Source organism: Centruroides sculpturatus, unplaced genomic scaffold (genome assembly GCF_000671375.1).
Source record: "Centruroides sculpturatus isolate CEXI.00-Female unplaced genomic scaffold, Cexi_2.0 scaffold834, whole genome shotgun sequence".
In the NCBI taxonomy this organism is placed as follows: Eukaryota; Metazoa; Arthropoda; class Arachnida; order Scorpiones; family Buthidae; genus Centruroides; species Centruroides sculpturatus.
The window spans coordinates 221,109-244,637 of record NW_019384958.1 but is presented as its reverse complement, the minus strand read 5'-3'; the positions used below and the strand labels follow the sequence as shown (position 1 = coordinate 244,637).

The 23,529-nt window shown below is 32.2% G+C and overlaps 1 protein-coding gene across 1 annotated transcript in view; it reads right to left on the bottom strand.

Annotated features, from left to right (window-relative positions):
- Positions 1-23,529, bottom strand: part of LOC111632403 (1-phosphatidylinositol 4,5-bisphosphate phosphodiesterase classes I and II-like) — a 122,964-nt gene that overhangs the window by 48,200 nt on the left and 51,235 nt on the right. The gene's annotated exons all lie outside the window — the stretch shown is intronic.

Below are 23,529 nucleotides of genomic sequence, written 5' to 3'. Positions count from 1 at the left end.
TTAAGAAACAAAGCGTGGTTAATTTTATTTCAATTACAAATAGTCTATGGAATGTGGAACTGACGAATGCATTAAACGTATGGTTCTATGCGCCCTTCATCTCCATGCTTTACTTCATTTTCTTAAGATTTCTATATTCAGAGGACCTCTCCGTATACCTTCTAAGCTTCCGAAATTCCTTAAGTGCCTAGTTGGCATTACCGTTTCGTTGATAGAATAGCTTGACACTTTGTCTGATCGTGCGTTATACACGATCAAGCAAAGTGAGCACCACGACAATTCACCTGTCGAATAATTGTGAAGAACGTTTTACGAATCCTTTAATACTCGAAATTCCTTAGAAAACATACGGAACATGCACATTAAGGAGACGGTAGCGCCATATTTCGCCCTAATGGATGAATTTTAAATTAAAATTGCCCCATACATCGAAAGCGCATATTGAGCACAGTAGGAATACTTGAGATTTGACTAATAGTTCTTAAAGAATAGCTGTAAACACCTATTCTTTAAAATAAAATCCATAAAATTTCATGTTTATAAATGAAGAAACATTAACATTTTAAGAATTAAATTATAATTTTTGGAAGTTCAAATTATAAAACATGTAGAAACTATTTTTTTTTTCATTTAAAAAAAAAATGAAAAACTAAAAATAAAATGCAAGAAATCGAAGAAAAATAAATAAAAATGCAGAGAAATAAAAACATAAATGAAAAAATATGCAAAGGATTTAAATCCAAATAAAAGTAAGAGTTAAAGTTGTGTAAATAGAAACGAAAGAGGAGAACTTGCAGAAACAAACAAATAAATAAAAATACAAGCGTGTACATTGCAAACAGAATCAAATTAAAATGCAAAAAAAAACAGGGGGGAAAATACAAGTGGGGGTCGAATATCAGCTGGAAAAAAAATAATAGAAGTTGAGTAGAGTCATGTGTAAACATGGAAAATTTAGTAGAAAAATTATTTTTAAAAAAATGATAAAAATTAAAATACCCAGTAGCAAAATTAAAGCGGTAAGTTTTCTGCATTCACGTCTAAGTCTTATAGCTAAAATACATTAATTCGTTGTATATAACATGTACGATTTAAAGTACTTAGGAAAAATAACAGAAACGCATATAAGCTGCCGTAATTAAAATTTTAACATTAGCTGAATGAAATTATGTTTACTGATGTATGAGAGCTGTTAATGTTGTTATTAATACTCTTGCTAATGGTGGCGCTGCTGTTGTTGCTATTGCTATAAAACTCGCTGTAGGTTACTACCTGCAGCGTCATCTACATTGACGTTGATGCAACGGTTGCTTATAGTGGCGCTGTTAGCGTTAGAGGCGCTGCTGACGCTATGTCGGTGGTGGCGCTGCTACTAACAGCAGCGCCACACCATCCAATACTATCGTTCAGCTCAAAAGTTTAAAACAACAAATTTCATGAATAAATTTATTTAAAAANTTCTTTCTTACTGTTATGGAAACTGAAAATTGAAAATTCTAAATAAATAAGAAGTCCAGGACTCAGAATTTTATTTTACAAGAAAATAAGTTAATGGAGGGAGGGAAAAAATTAAAAATTCAATTACACGATAGTAACTTGTCTTTACTTTTTATTAATTATACAAAAATATCTAAATTGCAAAATAATTATTTCAGATATTATCATAAATTTTTATGTATTTTATATAATGGAGGGAGGGAAAAAATTTTTTTTGACGTATGAAAATATGCAAAAATTCCATTTGCGTTACCAATCAGACGTAAAATCAAAAGCGAAGAGGGAAAATAATACGACTTTAATTAAAGAGTGAATGAAATGAATTGCATGCATCATTGCATGCAAAAATGCTTTTAATAAAGTTAAAGGATTAATTTGGTAAAGAAAAAAAACGCAAGAAAAAAAAAGAATTTCTTTTTCTTATTTTCTTGAAAAAAAAGTCAATTTAAGAACAATAAGTTTAAGTTAGAGGAGTTTCTGATATTTTCTGTGGCATAAAATGCGATTATTCAAGCTAAATTGTGTGTGAATAATTTTTGTTTAATTAAAGATAGGTTTTTTCCCCTCCTCCCCTCCGGCTTTAAACAAAATTTAGTAGTAAGTTGTCGAGTGATTTTATAAAAATTTTCATTTTCTCTCCCCCCTCCCAAATTGTAGCTAAATATGTATTAAATTCGTCAAAAATACAAAAAGATATTTATAAAAACACTCACAAAAACAATTTATTTTTATGCGAAATGCCATCAGAAGACACCAAAATGTAATTTAAAAAAAAAAAAAACATTTTTTAAAATTACATTTAGTTAAAAAATAAACAACAGCACAAATAAATTAAAAATAATTTTAAAAATGAATCATACATAAACACAATTAATAAATAACATTATTAAAAGATCATTATCAAAATGAAAATATATGAATTTTTGTATGATGATTAATTAATATGAGGGTGATTATTTCTCACCTAAGTTATTATTAATCAAGTATATATTCACTTTTACGAATATTCACATTGCCAAATAAATAATTTAGATGAAAAATTAACCGAAATAATCAAACAAGTTAGTTAAGAACATTAAGCAAACGAACAAAACAAAAAAAAACAATGTAGACAATTACAAAACTAGGCGAAGGATAATAAACAATGTCACTTAATTTTGCTGTGATATTTATTACTTCCATGTTTTATTCATGACGTCAAAGATATTCAACTCGTGTAAAAGATTGTTTTGACATCGTAAATATCTTATCAACGGGAATTCGTAAATGCTTTACAGTGCCACAACGGAAAAGTGGTCAATAAAATCATGTTTATTATGTTAAAATGCAAAAATATTCTGAAGGAAAATAATGACGTTGCTTCTGAAGAATGGTGAAGAATGGATCCCATTCTCTTCTCGACATTATATATATTTTTTTTAACAAGAATATTAATGATGTACAGTACGCTTTGTCGATGGTTGATGGTAAACATAAATGATACGAATGATTTACTATTTGCAATGTAAGAAAACGTATGCAATTTGACAGTGATGTTGAGAGATTGGAATGGAAAAAATTTCAATATTAACAAGTATAAAATCAAAATTTTAATTGGCTCCGTATCGTGAATTTCTCTATAATGATGGCTCCTGAAGAGAAATCGTCATCGAGAAGAACTGTGTTAAAATTCATGTTTTTTGTTAAATTATTATTATTATTATTATTATTATTATTAAAAATACTTAGAATATCTACTGATATAGTCGTCATACTTGATAATAAACACATGTTATTTGTTTATAAGTCATAAAATAAAAAAAATTTATGGAGTCGATAAAAATTCATAAATGTATCTTTACTGTGGCCCTTGTAGTAAAAATTATCAACATAAATTTCTATTTATTAGTGTTAAATCAAACAGAGTTTAAAGTTTAAAAAATTATATTTTAATTATTTTAATGTATAAATATATACAATGATGATAATGATAATTTCATGAGACCCTACTAATCATCAACAACAACAGAAAGAGAGAGAAAGAGACGAAAAAACTATCATAAAGATCCTTTTTATGATGATAACTTTTTATTAAATTATTAAATAAAGCATCATTTAATGTTAAAAAATTGTGTAAAACACATGATGATTCTCCTCAAAGCCGATTCACACGATCATCATCAGCAATAACTACCTTCTTTAGAATTCACTTATAAACATTTACGACCATAAAAATCAATGTAATTTTATGAGTCAAACGAGAAAATAATCATGTCTCTTTATGACAATTCCCAAGGAGAAACAACTGTCATCATCATCATAAATGTCTTTTTATTGTCATTATTATTATTATGAATGAATCAGAAACATCTATATGCATTTTCTATAAACTAAGAATCATAAAAAAAAAACGTAATCAGTTTTAGAAATCATAAAATGTTATTGCTCTTATTCATAACGTCGGAAGATGTAAAAAATCATCAGGGGAAAAAAACCGGTAACTGGATCATAAATGTTTCCCAACAAGAATCATTATGATGCCAAAAGAGAGCAATAATCGTAAATGGTTTTTACGACGTAGAAAAGGTAACAATAATCTTGGAAAATGTTTAAGTCGTAAATGGGTGAAGATGTTACGCACATGATGATGATGTTTTTTATATTTTCTGTAATACTAACTGCAGGTCGTTACGTAAATTCTTTCTTACCTGGCACAAATTGGCCAGCTAACGTTGCAAGGTCGAGCATACGGGACGGCTTTTGATGGTTTAACCCCCCGACTGAATTCAGTCCAATTCAATTGGGCGACTTATGGGTAAGGTAACGCAATACACGTACAATTTACTAAGGGAAGGACTTTCTATGGGAAATTGCCACGTGAAGAATCCCGGAAAACTCGACTTATGCGCGAACCCATGACTAGTATTCAGTGGTGCTGTCCACTTACGTGGCTTTCGGAAGAATTGGACTATGTTAATTAATAAAAAATTATATTTGTGTTTATAACTTACATTCTGTACTCATTCAGTTCCTCCTTAGCCTATTGTATTGTGTTACTGTACATAAATAGATTGTAAAAATTAATAAACTACGTTTAAAACCCATTATTTTAAAACTCCTGAGCATGGATCTGTAACCTAGTATCATAAGATATTACAATAAAGTTTACTCTATGATAAACTAGAGCGTAACTTGGTATCATGAAGTAAATTGTATCACAATTTTATATCAAAAGACACTGTATAGAATTTATCATAGGTAAGATACAATGTACACCATATGATACTATGTTACGCTAGAATTTATCTGAAAATACTAAGTTGCGTTGCAATTAATTTATAACGTAACGTATTACTGCAAAAATTGGGAAAAATATCTCAGACAGGCACGCCATCGGACGCAATCATACTATAGTATAATGGGGTAACCTTCAAATCACTAATCCACTATACTATAAAAAAGCTTGCAGGGGCTCAGAATTGTATGTTGGCTTGTGTTCAGAATTTTCGGGTGTACGATGCACAGCTGATGAAGTTTGACGGAGATTGGTGTTAATGGTTAGTGCTTCAATCCTGGTTTTACTCCTGAGCAACACAGTTCCCACTGCTGGCGTGTTGGTCTGAAAAGCCAGCTCATGTGACATTTGGTCACACCTCGTAATATGACACACATTAACGGCATAGAAATACGTTCTGAAAATGTTGCGCTCTCATAGAGAAACAGCAAACAGTTATTTTTCGCAAAATAATGCTACGCTGCGCTTAATTAGATTTCCCAGGAATGTCTCCGTAACTTTGCCACACTTGATTGGCTTGCCCTGTCTCCAGAATTATCCCATTAAGCATTTGTGGGATCAGATAGTTGGTGGGATCACCAACTTCAGCCATCCACGAGTGCAAGAGATTTGAAGCGGCAGTTGTAACCTCTATGAGTAAATAATCATATTTTTAATTGGTCCAAGTGGCAGAAAAACTGACCACTTGGACCAATTACCCAACATGAGCTTTGCGCATATTAACCATGATTATAATTAGACCAAACCTCTACATCTTACATGCTGTAACCTGATTGCTTAATAATTATCATGTGCCTAGTAAGATCAACACTTAAGCCGTGTAACAGAGCCAAGTTATCAGTTTCTGTATGGAAATAATCCCTGTAAAAAAAACTGTCAATCAGTATATTTTATTTAAGAAAAAAAGCTTTACTCTGTAATAAATACGACTAACCCGAAAATTATTTCAAATATCAAACGAGCATCTGAATTCCGGATAAAGGATATTGGAAAGAAAATGATGAAGGAATCCGGCGATTCGTTTGATATTTCGAATTTTACGCTATTAAAACACATTTCAAATATTTTCAATATTTATTCAGTTTGCATGAGCGCTCTTCTCAAGGATGTTTAAACATGAATGAATATGGAATAAGAAGGGAAAAGACGAGAGTTGGTGATGGTTGGAAAAGAGGTGAAAAAAGGACGAAAGACATTATGATCGTAGACCATCATCGTTCTATCGATAAGACGGTTTGAAGACTGTTGGAAGATTTAGCTGAACGCTGTAAGATTATTGTTATTTCTAGTTCTCTATTTCGATCATTATTCCTACAAATTTTGAGGGCCCATCAGGGATTTGAACGAACTTCGTACGAAAACTTTTAGAAGGGCAATAATGGAAGCCAGACAAGATGGCGGAGTTAGTGACGCTACGGTAAACGACGAAGAACTACAACTGACTGTCGTATCTGAGGACAATACGATGACGGATGTGAAACATCTTAAGTGTACTGATTTGAAAATTGGACTAGGACGACGAAAATTGAACACGACTGGTAGCAAGAGAGAGTTGGCGCAAAGATTGGAAGCGGCACTTTTGATTAAGAATGCCAGAGATGACGACTTGCAAATCGACAACGAAGATAGTAATATAACGAGACATAAAAGTGAGTACTCTAAGCCAATGTTTACAATTAGAGATGTTGATGAATCCCTAGAAACGTTCAGTGGTGACGGAAAAAATGTCGTTAAGTGGATCTCCAATTTCGAAGACATGGCGGAAATGTGTAACTGGAATGGCATGCAGAGAATAATTTACGCAAAATGGATACACAGAGGTACAGCAAGAATATTTTATATGAACAATGTACTAAATCGTGGAGAGCATTAAAAGAAGCTCTTTGTGCCGAATTTTCTCCAAAACTGAACAGTAGGAAGCATTCACAAGCAACTTTCGATGGAGGTGAAGCATCAGAATGAAACTTATCGGGAATATATGTATCGGATGATTAAGATTTCGTCACAAATTACGATTGAGGAAAAATCAGTGATACAATATATCATCGATGGAATTCGAGATGAGCAAGTAAGTAAAACAGTGCTTTATGGTGCTACTGCTTTCAAAGAATTTTGACAAAAACTACGAATTTATGAAAACGTGAAATGAAGTCGCAAGCTAAATGCTAAAATGATGTTGGGATCTAAAAAGCTAGACCGTGAGATTAAGCCTAATCATTTTTATGGAGATGGAAAACGCTATAACTGTGGCAAGAAAAAACCATGTAAGTGAAAGTTGTCCGGGGAAAGAGCCGATTATGCAAACTGCGTATCGATGACCGTTAGATGACAAGGGATCAATCGGTATAATCATGCCTAGGTTAACCACTTGAAACGGGGTTGAGAATCGAGTAAGTGGTGTAACTGGGGTCCTATCCAGGACTAGATCAGGCGCTCTTACTAGGCACCTATGACTATTCTGGTAGTACTTCCGGATGTCGGTCGCCGTTCCCGGCCAATAGAAGCTCTCGCGAATGCGACTTGCTGTTTCCCGACTGCCAAACTGTCCACCGAACGGAGCTTTGTGTGCTAAATCTAACACTTCCGTTCTCCGTTCTTGGGGAACATCTACTTGCTTAATGGGCCTGCCGAACGAACTAACTTGCCGATATAGTATTCCGTCCTCTACAACTAGCCCATCTTTCGTTTACTTAGCGGCCTCCCACAATCGAGAAAGTGACTCGTCCCGGACTTGAGTGTCTCGTAATCCCGTTCCTTTCTCATTTTCGTCGCAATTTTCACTGCACCCCGCCTCTGAGAGAGGTTCCGGATCCTTTTCCTGATGGTTTCCGTTCCCATCTACCCTTAAACTCCTTACATGCCTTCCTCCCTTTCCCTGGAGTTTCTCCTTTCGGTCTAATAACATCCAGTAATCCTCCTCCGATAACAAGGCATCCGTGGTCTGGTCTAACTCGTCCGTTAAGGCGCACGTCGCCAGTTCCGACCTTCGCGACCATGCGAAGTCTTTATCCCACAGCCCTATCGGGATCGTTACCGAATCAAACCAGTGACCGAAGGATCCTACCCGTTGGATTTCCCCCTTCGTTTCCGCCACCAATGATTCCATTATGACCGAAATCTCATCCCCAGAATCGACTTTAGCCGAAAGACGATTTCTGTCGCCTACTGGCTTGATCCTCTTCGGCGCCTCCTTGACCTTTGGTTGATCGCACGCCGTTACCCTCGCTACTGGAGGTTCGTCTGTTTGGGATGTCTTGTTCGTAGTTACTAGCCGTGCCTGCTTGGACTCACTGGATGCCTTCCGCTTAGGACAAGCTCTCCTCCAGTGCCCAGCCCTTCCACAGGCATTACAATTAGCCTTGGGGGTCCGTTCGACCAAACTCTGTGCCGAGGGAATGGGTTTCCTCGTCATTCCTCTCTGAGAGTTCCGTCGCTATCTAACCTCCTCGCTGTTACCGGCCAACCTACTACCTGACATCTCCCCAAACTTCTCTGTGACCTTAGCTAATTCCGCAGGCTTGCTCCATTTCTGGTGTCCCAGATTGTCTAATTTCCTCTTGACAACCCGACCTGCCGAGCTCCGAGCCTCAAAGAGCCGTCTTTCTTGCTCTAATATGCGTTCTGCTTCCCTCAACTTGGCCTCTGCTTTCCTCACCTTGACCTCGGCCTCTGCTGTCCTCAGCTCGGCCTCGGTTTCCGCTGTCCTCAGCTTGGCCTCAGCTTTCCTCACCCCGAGTTCTGCTTTCCTTGCCTTGGTCTCCCCGAGTTCTGCTTCCCTTGCCTTGGTCTCGGCTTCCACGAGTTCAAACCTCAGCCTTGCTTTCTCACGTTCTAGCGATTCGTTTTTCGTAATGTCCCCGGCTCATCGTCCTCCCAATCCCTAGTTTGCAAACTCCGCGATTTTGCGCGTATAGGCATTTCTGTGCTAGCGAGTAAAATAAAGCTTTACCTGGGTCAATGATTGCCGGTGTTGTTCTGTCCTTATGTCTGTCGCAGATCAGCCTCTCCGATCCGTGGTAATCCAAAGGTACTCCAAAGGTACGTGGTAATCCAAAGTAATCCTGTCGAGTAAAGTTCAATACACCACACACACGCCGATTAAATTCAAACTTATAGGGGAGACCGGGGCAAGATCGGCATGTTAAGCTTTACTTAAATTTTGTGTAATAAATACTGCTGTAAACTGAAAAAAAAGCTTTGCATATTGTCTATTGGAATGTTACCTTACTATAGAACTGGTTAAAATCAGTTTGGAAATAAAAATAATTAAAATAATTACAACTTTACAAGAAGAGAGAAATTGACGAAGTTGCCCCGGGTATAGGGGCAAGATCGGCAACTTCTCTCTTTTTGTAAAGTTGTAATTATTTTAATTATTTTTATTAAAGTTGCCCCTGGTATAGGGGCAACAGTAATGGGGCAAGATAGGCACGTATATAAAATTATGTTATTAACAATGTATAAGTTGGAATTCACTATTAAAACAAAGAAATACAAATCCAACACCCATTTAATATTATTACAACGAAATGCAAGTTCAAAGACATATATACATGAATAACAAATGCAAACATGTTTTCATTTATCATCTGTTTGATTTTTATCCTTTGCTTCTAATGTGGCTTTATGTTGCCGATCTTACCCCGCTAGTCATGATTTCGAAACATTAAGTACAACCCTGAGAACAGAATGCCAAGCCACGATCTGGCCACGTGAATAAGTTGAAGTTACATCCTTCTAACAGGAAAAGTAACTTTCGTTATCATGGAATTATAACAAAACCTGCCAATTCAATATAAATGGAAAAAAAATATTATATGGAATTGAACGAAAATGAAAATTTGCTTGATAATTCAACTACGCTTGTTGGAGAACAATAAAAACACTACACTCAACAAGCCACCAATAAAACTCAACTGCCTAACCTATAACCAAAGTCTCCTTTTAATTTGTTTTTTAAAAAAAGCGCTTGACAAACTTGCCCCGCATGCCGAAGTTGCCCCGGTCTCCCCTATATATATTGAAAGTAAACGTATGTACAGTTACAAAGGTTCACAAAACAAACATTTACAAAACGTTAATCGTAACAAAGTTCAACACATTTATCCACGACAACACGTCGGTCAAAAAGACACCTTGCGACGAACTAACTCTAAAGTCATTTACAGTCCAACGAGACGAAACAAGCTTCGAGACCAGCTTAGGCGAACTAAGATCAAACGTGAGTTCCATAGATGTATTCCAGGCGAACCAAACTTCCCGCCACAACTCAATCCTTTTATACAGATTGAAGTCAATCGGCTTCCACCAATCAGCGCTTAGTAGCGCTACAAGACGTCCGCCGATGGTGTGATGTCTCTCAACCAATCATTGGTCGAGTTTTCAAAAGTGGTCCGATTGCTGTTCCTATGGCGACAACCGTCATTCGTCGAATGATTGGAAAAGCGCGGGAAAACCGTGCGCCAGACGATTTTTATCCAGACAGAAGCCATATTAAATAAATTACAAAATAGTGTTCAACCTGACGAAGTGTTCGACTGGTCAGACGAGGACATCGGGGACGATGTCAGTTGTCAGGATGGCTGAATGTGCGATTTGGTCGAGAAGTGAAAAGACGAGAGTTGACAATGGCACGAGAAAAGAACGAGAGGACAACGGTTGAAAAAGGCACGAAAAAAGGACGAAAGACGTTACGATTGTAGTGGAGGTAATGGATGGCCGCCACCGGTTAGACGAAACCTCCATCCATTTACATCTCCACCAAGACTGTCTTTATNTGAACGAAATTCTTTAGCAATTCAGCTTGGAACCATTCCAAATAACACTATTTCTAATATTTTGACATGTTTATTTTCACTAAATTTTATCTCTAACAATAAACAAATACCGTTTTGTAAAAGTTAACTATAAAAACATTAATTAAATAATAAATAATCTCAACTGACTTATTGCTGTTTATCTCTTTTTTCTTCTTCTTCTAAGTCCATAAAATAAAGCTTTCATCAGCTTCTACCGTAGCAATTACGTTTGTTATTATTATTGCTATTGGTTAGTTATGAGGGATTATTTTGAATTTAACTCAAAACACGCAATAAAATGTTTAATTTTAAATATTTACTTTGAAGTAAATTTAACTAAAATTAAGTGTAAGAAGAGACATTCTCGTTTCTCCTTTCTCTTTCTTCTTTATGGCTTTCTTGCTAAATTGAATTGAATGTTCAACAAAAACACGGCTAAGTTCTATACAGATGGCGGTCGGAAAAAAAACGAGTCTACACTTATTATCGATGAAATAAAGAAAATGAAAGCTTGTTAAAAGTATATAAAAAAGATTCCAGTAACTTAAGAAAAATGTCGTTATTAAGAAATCCAAGTGTACAATTCTTCCGCAAACATTTAAACTCCAGACATTTTATAAAAATTTTAATAATTTGTAAAGAATTTAAGACCTTTCTTCCAAATTAATACAACATTTAAATCCTTTCTAATATAAAAATTCTCAAAAATTCATTCGATTCTTAAGAAATCCAAGTGTACAATTCTTTATTAAAGCATTCAAACTTCAGGCAAAAATATGATAAATTATTCACAAATTCTTGAAATCGACGTCATTTTTACAACTTAATCTAACATTTAAATATTTCCCAATATAAAAATCTCTATTAAATTCATTTACGTATTTAAAAATTTATCTGAGATTCCTTAATTCTTTAGGCATTTGGTAGCGTAATATGGGAGAGGCCAAGGAACTTGGGCCTTCCTTACCTTTGTAAATAAATGAATTTAGAAAAATCAAATATGTATAAGGAAGCTTTGAATGTGACAAACGCCCTTATTCACACATATATACAATTTACAACAGTTTACTCTTCATTCACAGTGTTAAAGGGGCGAATATAGTTCTGCACGTTTTAACTTGGCTGTCTTTCATATTGGTTCTAGCTGCGCTACTGTCAGGTATTTTATGATAAACACTCCATAAAATATCTCTTCCGACATGCAAATTAATTTAAATTTTAGCTTACAATCAACATTCCAAAAGCTAATTCCAATATAATTCAATACGATCTTTTTAATTTAACAAAAACAGTAAATTCTTCTCCGTTTAATCCGATAAAATTTCTCCTGGAAGTAACTCATCTGCAAAAAATCTTCATTTCCCAATTTAATATAAACAGATTTCTTTTCCTAAGATAAAAAAAAAGAATAACAACAACAAACTAGCCCAAGATAAAAAAATATTTCCCAACTGAATCGAATAAAATCTTTCTAATTTAACCAAAAATTAAATTCTTTCCAACTTAATCCAACATCAAGATTCCTTTCCTTGGCTTAATCAAAACGTCGAGACTTCGGACTTTAATCCAACAACAAGATTTTTTTTTTCCCAATTCAATCCAAATATTAAATTCTTCTCAGTTTAATCCAATATAAAACGATAAGCAATTTTACAACTTGATCTACATTTCTCTCCCACATCTTCCAGTGTCAACATCCTTCATAGAATTCGACTTTAGAAAGAGTAGGAGGAGAAATTTATGTTGTTTAACTAGAAAACAACATTATCCTCCAAACTTAACCAAATATTAAATTATATACTTAATTAAAAATCAAGAATTCTCTTCGATTTAATCCAACATCAAGATTCTTTCGTGCTTAATCTAACATCAAATCCCACTCAATTTACTCAAGCAATTTAATTTAAACGAAAATTTTAAATTATTCTTGATGTAATCTAACATAATCCAATAAAAACTTGCATCATGACGATCTTAGAAGTCAGCTAAATAATAATTTATTGGATTTTTTTTTTCTTCCCTTCAATTTTTAAAACAACATCAAAATTAACTTTGTTATGTAAAGTTTAAATCAAATATTCCTTTATCAAAACATTCGATACACAGGGTGGCCCGAAAGTCAGTTGACCAGATATATTCTTAAGGCTTTAAGTACGATTAAAATCATAACCAGTTACTCGTGCAGAAAAAATGTATAATGTAATTATATATGCATGTATTTGAATTTAAAACTTCAATTTAGTGCCTCTAAAACTGGCACTAAATGCTAAACTGAAGTACAGTATGTCAAACAATAAGAATTATACACTGTATATATACTGTATATACAAAACTCAGATAGAAAGCTCCATTCACAAGTATTTGTTGTACTGTACAGTACAGTATACCCCCTATAACACTGTAGATAATTCCGTGTTATATGAATTCATGTTGTACGAGTCACTTAGATTTTACAAATTCGTGTGCCTGGCTGTGAATGGCTCACGTATTTGTAAAATCTAAGTGACTCGTACAACATGGAATTCATATAACACGGAATTATCTACAGTGTTATAAGGGGGTCTACTGTACTTTATGAGGCGCTGTATAGGAATGTTGTACTGAAGTCTGACCGTGTTCAAGATGGTCCAAAAGTCAGTTAACCGAAATTATTCGTAATTTAATCGCTTCCGACTGATGTAGTGTTTCTAAATCAATTTTTATTTTTTCAAATTATATCTCGGTTAATTGACTTTTCGGCCACCCTGTACGTGATAAATAAAAAAAATTCCTTTTAAGTTGAACTCGTTAACAAAATTCCTTCTGATCTAACTTATCAACAAGACTTTCCAGGCGATCAACAAACGAGATCTACCTCAACTTGATCTAACAACAATCAATTCCAATATAATCAGATATTAAATTCTTTCCAATTTAATCCAACATCAATTTATATATCTTTTCTTGAAATTTAACCTAAGATACTCTTCCAACTTAGCTCAAATCAATAGCAGAAAGTATTCACAGTTTACTAAAGGATAAATTTGTAAAGAATGAATGGAATGAAAATCACAGTTAAAATCCATTACTACTACCCACAAGAAGCTCAAAAATTGCAATTTATTTGTCTTTTTTTCTAACAAAAAAAAAACGCATTTAATTATTTAATTTATACACGTATTTTTGGGGGGGAGGGCAAGGATGCTCGAACTTCCCACATTCATTATTACCACTGTACTGTAATAAATGTAAATAAATTTAACTTTAGAAAGATCGTTAGAAACTAATTAACTAGAAATAAATTTTATCTAAATTGTATCCAGAATAGTAATTTCCTGAATGAATCCCGCAGTCGTTAACAGCAATAATCTGATAACACTTTTTTAAATGTCTTTAAATCAACAAAATTAACATATGAAATGCATTTTTTAATTAATGATAACGGAAAAACAGCAAAAACTTTTTTTTATTTGTTTATTCAATAACACGGTATTTAAAATCGCTAAATAAAAAACAAAACAAATATGATGCGCTATTTTGATACATATATACAACCGAACCTCCAATAGCGGGCACCTCTAAACAGCGGCCATTTTGTTTTCAGAAATGTATGCAAAATAACTTACAAACAGTAGCCACTTCCGTAAAACGGCCATTTTTATGTTTCTGTCAGTCACCGTTATTCACAGGTTTGACTGTATAAAAGCGAGTAATTTATGAATAATTTATTTATTAACTCCGTCCAGAATATGTTAATTATATTATAATTTATGTAAACTCCGCCTAAAATATAGCCTATATCAGTTAATTCTTGAAAATAGAATTTTCTGTAATCTAAATCGCTAAATGAAAGCATAAAATGACATTTCAGAATATATATATATAAGAAAGAAAACTAATAACTTATGTTAAATTATGTATAATTTATTTATTAACTCCGCCCAGAATACATTAATTATATTATAATTTATGCAAACTCCGCCTAAATCATTTCTCAATCCTTGAAAAATAAATGACTCGATTTTTCTAATGTATGTTAATTTATGCGTAATTTATCCATTAGCTCCTCCCACAATACGTTAATTATAATAATTTATGCATAATTTTTAAAACTCCTCCTATAATAAACTTTCATCAAATGCTGGAAAGACTGAAATTTTCGCATTACATAAACTTTAACTCCGTCCATTTTCTAAAGTTTCAGTGAACAAACATTTCGAAAACTGACTCTACACTTCGATGATGTTTATTTTATTGATCATTTACCTGTCATTTATATAAAAGTTTTCCATTGAACTAGAGTGTTTCACTTAGAATACTTCGAGTACCATTTGTGTAAATGATACTCGAAAACCCTCATGCATGCATTACTTTGAGTAGAATTATAGAACTAAATTTCAAAAATCTTTCACTCGATTACTAGAAAGCGCCCATTTTTTTTTAATACGGGTATTTTTGTTGCGACAGCAATAATCGAGAATTAAGTATATTTTTTACTGTGTATAGTGTTATAAATCAGCCAGGACACATTTCTAAATATGTCCTGGCTGATTTATTATTATAAACCGACATAGCCTACATGTGAATGTCGTCCATTTTCAAAAACGTCAGCTGCAGTAAACGTAATTCTTTAACTACTAAATATAATATAGATATTTTTAAAAAATTCTCTTATACAGAGAGGCCCAAAAGTCAGTTTACTGTATTTGGTTTTGATCGTCATTTTCACATAATGAAAGCAAAGGATCTAATTCTGAACGAGTTTTGCTAAGTTCGTAAGTATGAAAGCGTTTCGTTCTTACGTCGGTTAACTGAGTTTTGAGTCACTCTATACACGGTATCGACTTCTAAATGTAGAAAATAATTTATCATTTTTTAACGGTTTCTTCCGCATTTATTGCGAAAAATTATGCATAAATTATAACATTCCACATTACGCATTCTATATTTCATTGTCATATCAAGATATATTGAAAAATACCGTGCGGCCCAAAAATCAGTTAACCGGGCTCTTTTGCAAGAACGTTTTGTGGGCGCGCGCGTTTACGTATACACACACACACACACACACACACGTGACATGTGTGCGTCAATGTGTCAAAGTGTTGTACTGTACTTCATGTATTGAACAAATAAGAATCTCACTTTAAAAAATTATTCGAATAAGACAGTAAGATGTAGTCTTTATAATAGTTAACTGACTTTTGGATATATAGTGTGTGTTTAAAAGTGTTTTCTAAATCACAAAACACTAGTTTTAATAATTTTGCGTAAGCCGGGAAAAATATTCGTTTCAAATGGATAAAGTACTGTACTGTACAGTACTGTACATCCCCACATTTCTGTCAAGTTTTTCTAATTTTCTTGAATTTCTGTTGGATAACTAACATGAGTTCCATCATTTCTAACTTAAGAGTTTCATCAAAAGTCTTGGTAACGATAAAATTGTTGCATCTACTCTCATAATTTCTTAGTTATGTACCCATCTACGTAAGACGAAAAATGTATATTTTTCGTTTTATAGTGAACACAAACTGTAAAATGTTACATCAGTTACCTCACTTTTAGCCATCATTTCGAACTTGAAATCTCTTTTATGCTCGTCGAAATGTTGGAAAAACAGCTATAACACATTACATACTAAGTGAAATTTATATAGAACTTTCGAAATGTGCCTGTAGCACCAAAAAAAGATGTTTAAACCATAAAAATAACTGTAAAATTTGCAATATATTTGTAGTTTCCTTGTAAAAAAAAAAACAGTTTATGCATCCAATTCAAACATATTCACCCCCCTATTTGTAAGAAAATTACATTTAAAATTAGCAATTAGTCTATCCAATCCCTGAATGAAATTATATTTAAATTTTATAATATATACTGAAAAAAATATAAAAATATTCTTTAATTGTAATATAAATTATAAATTTCCGTTAAAACATTTTAAATTATCCAATTATTACACTTTGTAGCTTAGACGTTCGGGAATAGGCGTGGCTACAATAAGATTTCAGCCAATTAATGAAGCGGAAATGTATAAACTTTAAAGGCACGCAACTTTCTTACTATAAACAGTACAAAAAAAATGTTTAAATGGATTAAATTATTATTTTAAATTAATAAATACAAAAATTACTTTCATCTAGCTACTAGGCAACACAATAAATTTAATAATTTATTTTAAAAAATTAAAAAAAACCGTCTAGACTGTAATTATAACTGAATTGAACTCGATAAATCTGTCTTACCGTTGGTAGGAGCAATAGAATTTTAAGAACGATTCAGAAAACAAACCTTTTTCTTTCTGTAGAACTAATAGGAAGTAAAGAACAAGAACAATTTGAACAATAACGATTAATAGAAAGGAGAAAGGAGGGAAAAAAGAATGATGTAAACTAAATATAACCCGTGCAGAATGGTTGAGAATGGCACGAAAATGTCAGTTGAATGTCAACTAGCTATCTAATATTCGCCTTGCGAGTGTCAAGAGAAAATGAGAGAATCTTAGTGAAATGTTAGATAAATATTAAGGAAGACGAATTCCTTAAATAATAAAAATTTCATTATTAAAACAATAAGTTTTATACTTATAAATTTAATAATTAAATTCCTCTTTCGATCTCGTTTCTGTACTAGCAATTTATCATTTTAATCTCGTATAAAAAAAAAATACAGAAGAAAATTTTTTTGAAATTTCATTTTATTCCGCCGTTGAAACGTGATTACTCAGAGAATCTCCTTTGTTTTTAATACAGAAATAAAATAAAATAGCCAAATATACAAGTTTTAATCTTTGAAATTTTTACTTTCTTCGAGTTAAAATCAGATAGAAAATATTTTTTCTATAATCGAATAATCCCTTAGACAATAAAAAAGAAAGTGGCTGGGCATCGTTTAATCTCTGAGTGTCCCTGGGTTCAATAAGAGCCCTTAGAGAGTAAACGAGACCCAACCACTTAAATCTTCCAGACTTCTACATTAAAAGAAGACCAAAGCATTGTATAAATTGCATTATATTTTATAAATAGTAAAATTTGGCAAATATTTTTTTTCCATACAGAAAACGTTTTAGATCTCTCCGGTTGCTTCAACAAGGATCTCTCGTAAAGAAATCAGTAAAGCCATTTGAACCTGTTGGCCATCGTTTAAGAAGATCCGATTGCATCTACTGAAGCAGTATGTTCGAAATTTTATTTCATTTAATTTTAAAACTTTGGCATATTTAATTGAAAACAGGAAACGTGCACTCGAGTTATCCTAAGGATGTGTGTGTATATATAAACATTTAGAAAGGAATTTAAATATTCTTTCAAGTAGAAAGCGGGACATAGATTCATTGAAACCTTTAAACGTCTCAAGAAGAAATTCGAAACTTAATTGATGAAGCTGATGATGGTTGAATAGGTGAGCGACCTACCGGAAGTTTAGTTGATTCAGAATTTACCAATTCCTTTCATTATTGGATAAACCCGTCGCTATCGAAGCACAACAGGGTCTAGAAGATAAAAACAATCGTATTTTCTTGATAGAAAAGTGGAGGAAAAAATACAGTATTTAATGTTTCTATCGTTTATAATTATTTTACTGATACATTGTTAACGGATGCATACCAATAAACCCGAGTTACTACTAAGTTGTGCTTTTAACTAAATTAATTCTAATTTAATTACTGATTAGATCGAACATAGAATTGTTTTTTTTTTTAAAGCTAATTAAAGTAAAATATTAATCCTAATTAACTTTCCACTATTTCTCAATTAATTTAATAGGAATGATTTCTGCCATCTGTCGTTTAAACTAAGAACTAATAAACGCTCTATTGATTCCTGATATATGGCATTAGTAACTAAGTTTGATTTCATACACTTAATTAAATAGTCAATCAGCTTATGTCTAAATAATTTAAATCAATAGTACGATTATAATATTTATTTATTTATGCTTATTACGTAATAATTAATTAAAGGAAACCATTTTCTTTTTAACGTTTAAATGAGCCTCAACAGAAACCTCCATTACACAACGTACTGTACTGTACGTAATAATGCGAAATACAGTACAGTACGTCACATGCACGTATGTTATACGCAATAATAAGATTTCTATTATTACGCGTGCTGCGTTCAAATTTATTATTACGCATGTGTAAACGTAATAATACCTTTTTCGTTTCGTAAGTTGCAAATAATAATAATAACTACGTCACATGTTACGTATGTTATTCGTAATAATAAGAATAAAGTTTTATACTATAACGTAAGTTATACATAATAATACGAATAGGGTTATATTATTAGGTAAGTTATGCGTAATAATACATTTAAATATTGCTTATTAATGGTGGAAACATGAGGAGATAACTTATTTTAATAATTACATACGATGAATTATTAAAGTATAACTATAAAAATAGATAGAGGAAGTTCAGTAAGATATTTTAATACGTGAAGTAAATTAAATTAAATTAATTGTGCAACAGAAAGAGGGAAAAACATATGAAAATAATTGGATAGATAACGATTGGCAAAAACTGAATTCTGAGAAGAACGTCTCTAAGGATAAAAGTTTGAGCTTTAGAATAAATCCAAGATTCTATATTTAGAACGTACAGTAACAGTACAAGAGTAAGTTTTCTATAATCTTGTAAAAATTACAGATTCTATCAAAGTAAAAAATTCATAAGCTTCACTGAATCGTAAAAAGGTCTGTGCCATTTATCACTGCATTCCTGCTTGCACTATAGTATTATTATTTAATAAACTGTAAAATAAATGATAAAAAAATAAATACAAGCTGGACGTAACGTTAATCCTGATCAATTACAAATAAAAACTCAATTTATCTTGTTTTAGAGAAGAGAAAAGGGAGATTGGTTTGTTGTAAGTGTTCCAAAAATATTTTCAACAAATGAGAAAATCTTAAATTTATTATATAAAATACCCTATATATATATTTCTTCACATAATATCTTGAACATCAATTTTTCAAACTTCTTTTTCAATGGAATAAAGAGAGTATTTTATCTTATTTACTATATAATACCGTATATATTTCTTTTAACTGAGTAAATATTGTGTTTACAGCAACAAGTCGAGAGGAAATTTTTTAAATAATTACTTATAATTTTACTGTATACTGTAGAAATTTAATTACAATGTTATACAAATATGATACTAGTTACACAGTGCAGACTTTATGCATAATCTGGACTTTTGTTTAGGATCTCGTTCTTTTATAGACCTCAAACGTAAAGAGAATTTTGTACTAGCTAAATATAATGTTAACATCATCTGATATGAGACTTACATTATATAAAAGGTTCTTGCAAGTCTACATTTATCTAAAACCCTAAGGATCTGGAACAATTTAAAATCGTCATTAGATATGTAGAAAATAGCAAAATTATTACTGTTTTTCCTATATATATATTAATCCCGTTAAAGTTAAAAATTTATCATATCAGCCCTATTAAATAATATGTACAGTACAACATGACGTGAGATTAATTAAACACAAGTTTCTCGTAGAGAACACGCAGTTCTATATTCGAAGTGATTAAATACGCGTCAAGTAGTAGATTTTAAACGTATTCGAGACAAATTTATTATAAATTTTACATATTTTTACAAGTCAAATGTAAAGATGAAGCTAACAGAAATTATTTTAATTCACTTTTAAAAGAAATCCAAGTTTCTTGAATCGATCTACAATACTGTTTACCAAATTTTTCGGACTACCTTCCCCCTTTCAGTGTATATATTTCTTATATATAACATATGTTATATATTGTTTGTTTCAAAATGAATTTTTGTTCTCCTTGTTTTCCACCGCCCTCTTGGGTCTTTATCACCCTCAAAGGAGTGGTAACACCCACTTTGGGAATAACTGCTTTAAAAGACGGTGATATTTTTTAATATATGAAAAGAGGAGCGATAGTACCTCATATAAACAAAACTTTGATTCCAGTTCTAGTATTACGTGGGAGCTATTATTAATACCAAAATATAGTTTTATCTTTCAGTAATTACACTTTCAAGCTGTCAAACCGATCCCCCTTTCTACAGAATCATTAGTTATAATTTCCTCTTCGGTACAATGAAAGAATAAATATTTTTTTCTGGTCCAAATATTTCATCCACCATTCAAATTTCTGGAAAGATTCCAACAATTTTGAAAATTTTCAGCACAAATTCAAACTTTCCATTAGAAGAAGAAGACGAAAGAAAAACCATTGGACAAGAAATAAATAAATAAATGTAATTATGACGCAACTTGGAAAGATTGTCAAGTAAACTAATACAATATTTACATTGTCTGAGATGTAGAATTCCCGTTGCTATATTAAAAAATAAATAAAAATTTAGAATGGAACGACTCGAGTCATTAACTGTAATGGAAGCGTCGCTTATGACTAGGAAAATGAAATGTGTTATGTGTAAGTTAAATGGAGAGTCATTTCAAAGCCATATTTAGAAATTTGGTAAATTATTTTTTAAAAATATTCACAAAAAAAGAAGCGATACGATGCATTAAATAAATGCTTTTCAACTGTTTAAACTAGCAATTTAAGTACGTAGATATTTTAAATTCTATATAAAATGGCATTAATGTAATTTTATAGGCTATTTACAGCTCTAGTATTACATGCTTAAGTTCTAGAGTTGGTTTAATAGTCTTCCAGTAGTCAATATTCTCATACCTATGTCAATCTTGTATTCGACATCAACATAATCAAAATCTGTGTTACATCACGGCATTAGCTTTTATAGTCAATACCTTGAGATATTCTTTCAAAGGTCACTATCTAAGACTATATTCAATCAATAATCTCACATACAATTGCCACTATCTACCATCAAAATCCTCCTGTTAAATTTAGCATTCATAAGCAACATTTCAGGTATTGTATGTAACATTTTAACTCTATATTTGTAAGTCTTATGTCTTTCAAGATTAACATGATTATGTTGTAACATTCAAATCTGATCAATAATCTGAGACTAATCAATATCAATAATTACCTTCTGTACATTGCTATCGGTAGTTACGATCGGGATTTTAATTTGAAAGTAACATAAACGTTTTTACAAGTAATTATATTCCTTAAAATAGTTACATTCTGATAATTACAGATTTAAATACGAAATTTCTACATTATAACTTAATGGCAACTTTAAATCCGTCTCTGGACTTCAAGAATAAGGTGCAAAGAATAAATTATCAAATAAATAAAGTTAAGAAATTAAATTCAGTAACCAATAGAAAGAGCGAATTTGAATATTTGAACTTAATAGCCAATAGGAAGCGAGTTTTCGACCAATAGGATGAGAGAATTTCAATATTTGAATTTATTAATTTAATTTTAAAATTTTCTATAGATAACATATATTTAAATAATTTAAAGATCGCTTTTATTAATCTTGTTTTCGAGATTAGGGTGGGAGATGTTACAGTTCATATACACAATCAAATGCAGAATTTAATCGTTTATGTTTACAGGGTTTAAGGGTGGAACCACCCCTAAAACATCATTCGAATACGTTGTCATCAGACTTCGAAGGCTGAAACTTTAGGGCATATCTACCTTAATTAACTTTAATTACAAGATTCGAAACGACACAGAGCAAGTTCATAAGATTCTTTAAAATAATTCCTGCTTGACGTTCTTCAGCTCTGGAGTCTTCTCTGAATGAAAATTAATGATGATTTTATTATTATTTCATAAAAAGTTAAGATTTTGTTATACAGTCGACCCCCCTATAATTACGGTCCCTATAATTACGATTCCTATAAAACTACGAAAAACTTGTGACCGGTATCCGTAAAAAACAGTAAAAATTCTCTATAATTACCTCAAACATCATCGGGCAGCCGAACTACTTTCCCGCCGTCCGTAGCGCCACGCTACGGAGAGATTTCTATCGTCTGGACAGTATTATATAAATTATATATAAATTAAGTACTGTACATATAATTATATATTAATTATATATAAATTAGGTACTGTATATATAATTATATATTAACTTATTGTAACTTTGTTATAATTATATATATAATTTCCGCCATCTAGCGTGGCGCCACGCTATGGAGATTTTTACGCTAACTATCGTCTGTCAGTATGTAAATTAGGTACCGTAAGTCTAATACAGTACTGTAATTTTATACATTTCTTGTGAAAGAAACATTTCTTATTCAACGGCGATTAAAATTATTTATATTAATGATGTCTCCGAAGTTCAAGAAACTATTGGCAGAAAAATAAGTTATTAGAAATCGGCCGCGGTTTGCTGAGCTGTTCCGCGACGAAAACAATGTTGAGCAATGGCGATGTCGAATGGTGACACTCGGTAAGTAATCCTACAATTTTTTGTTTATAGCGTAGTTTATACGGATTATTTCCAAAAAAAAATATACGTATTTTGGAAATGTTGAGTCGGATTAGTCTAGAATCGATTAATTTTATGGAAGAAAACCTTTCAATCAGCCGTAGTCCGTAAACTTGACACGTGTCGGGCTGTGATTGGAACGACTGGTAAGAAATCGGATTCCTAAAGAATGGAACGTATCTCTATCTTATAGGGGGGTCGACAGTACTATCTTCTAATAAATATAAAAAATATGAAGGTTTTTGACTGCCCAGTGGACACTAAGAAAATTTTTTAATCAAATCCATTGTGAAATTGGTCAGGCCCATAATGGAGCTCAACATATACGCAACGATCCATCTACGAAAAACTCGTGTGGTTGCTCACCTGAATTCGAACCCAAGTCCCCCAGAACGATAGGCTGACGCATCAACCCATCAATGTGAAGATCCTAAACAAAAGTAGCTTCAATTATTACAGAAGGCGATAAAGAAAGAATAAAAAATAATTGGCATACAATTTCTGTATGTTAATTATTTTTTGCTAATTGCATATACGTGAAAATAGATTGCAATAAGACCTAAGAAAGGAAATCGTTTCCAACAAAGTTGAA